Source organism: Meriones unguiculatus, chromosome 9 (genome assembly GCF_030254825.1).
Source record: "Meriones unguiculatus strain TT.TT164.6M chromosome 9, Bangor_MerUng_6.1, whole genome shotgun sequence".
Classification (NCBI taxonomy): Eukaryota; Metazoa; Chordata; class Mammalia; order Rodentia; family Muridae; genus Meriones; species Meriones unguiculatus.
In genome coordinates, this window is record NC_083357.1 from 58,437,976 (window position 1) to 58,440,216 (window position 2,241).

The following is a 2,241-nucleotide window of genomic DNA, read 5'->3' on the forward strand; positions in this document are numbered from 1 at the left end:
CAGAAGTTATAGCAGTAGCATAACAAAAACAACCATTATACCTCCCCCCCCAAAAAAAAAAACAAAACAGCTAACCCTAAGAAAGGTCCTCCATAACCTAAAACAATTAAACAACCTAAACAACCACTAATTACCAAAACTAATCCACCACAAATAGGAGACTGTTTTAAAGCCAACCCAATACAACCTGTCAAAATTAATAAACTTATGGGGAGATACAAAGTGAATAACGTGTAATTAATAATTAATTATAATAATAATAAAAAAGAGAAACAAGCAACAAATAAACAAGCAAACAAACAAACAAAGAAGAAAAGTGGACAAGGGGAATCAAAACTAAAATACAAATGTTGTTATAAAGAAAAAAAAAGAACATTAATGCTAAACATCCAAAAAACCCATCCACTATTCAAAACCATTAACCACTCATTTATTGAACTCTCTCTTCCACTTAACATTTCATCTTGATGAAACTTCAGAACACTACTAGGAATCTGCTTAGTCATCCAAATCTTCACAGGCCTATTTTTAGCCATACATTATACAGCCGACACAACAACAGCATTCTCATTAGTATCACATATCTGTCAAGACGTAAATTACAGATGACTAATTCGCTATATACATGTAAACGGAGCCTCAATATTCTTCATCAGACTATTCATTCACATCAGACAAAGAATGTACTATGGATCATACATTTACACATGTATGATGAAACATCAGAGTAATCCTACAATTTACCTTAATAGCCACTGCATTTCTAGGCTATTTACTACCATGAGGTCAAATATCCTTTTGAGGAGCTACAGTAATTACAAACTTACTTTCAGCCATCACATACATTAATGGCAACAATTATAGAATGAATTTGAGGAGGATTTTCAGTAGATAAGGCTACCCTCACACATCTCAAGAAGTTAAATAGCAACAAATCAAGTAATCCAATTAAAAATGGGGTGCAGAGCTAAACATAGAATTCTCAATAGAGGAATATTGAATGGCAGAGAAACACTTAAAGAAATGTTCAACATCCTTAGTCATCAGGAAAATGCAAATCAAAACAACCCTCAGATTTCACCTTACACCCATCAGAAGGAATAAGATGAATAACTCAAGTGACAACACATGCTGGAGAGGATATGGAGAAAGGGGAACCATCCTCCATTGCTGGTAGGAATGTAAACTTATACAACCACTTTAGAAATCAAACTGGCACTTTCTCAGACAATTAGGAATAGTGCTTCCTCAAGAGCCAGCTATACCACTCCTAGTCATATATCCAAAAGAGGCTCAAGTATACAACAAGGGCATCTGCTCATGTTTGTAGCAGCTTTATTTGTAATAGCCAGTAGCTGGAAACAGCCCAGATGCCCCTCATCTGAAAAATGGATACAGAAATTGTGGTACATCTACACAATGGAATATTATTCAGCAATGAAAAACAAGGAAATCATGAAATTTGCAGGTAAATGGTGGGAACTGGAGAAGATCATCCTGAGTGAAGTATTCCAGAAGCAGAAAGACACACATGGTATATACTCACTCACTAAGTGGATATTAGACTTATAATATAGGATAAACATATTAAAATCTGTATGCCTAAGGATGTTAGTAAGTAAGGAGGACTCTGGTTAAGATGTTCAATCCTCATTCAGAAAGGCAAAGAAGATGGACATCGGAGGAGGGAGAAAACAAGGAATAGGACAGGAGCCTACCACAGAGGGCTTCTGAAAGGCTCTGCCCTGCAGACTCTTAAAGCAGATGCTGAGACTTATGGCCAAACTGTGGGAGGAGTGCAGGGAATCTTATGAAAGAAGTAGAAGATAGTAAGACCTAGAGAGGACAGGAGCTCCACAAGGACAGCAAGAGATCCAAAAAGTCTAGGCACAGGGTTTTTTTTTTTTTTTTTTTTTTTTTTTTCTGAAAATGGTACTCCAGCCAAGGACCACTCATGGATATGGCCTGGAATCCCTGCACAGAGGTAGCCTATGGTAGTTCAGTATCCAAGTTGCCTCCATAATGGGGACAGGGAGTGTCTCTGATATGAACTGATTGGCCTGCTCTTTAATCACCTTCCCCTGAGGAAAGGGCAGCCTTACCAGGCCACAGAAGATGACAATGCAGCCACTCCTAATGAGACCTGATAGACTAGGATCAGAGGGGAGGGGAGGAGGACCTCCCTTATGAGTGGACTGGGAAAGAGACACTGGTGGGGTAGAGGAAGGGTGGGATGGGAAG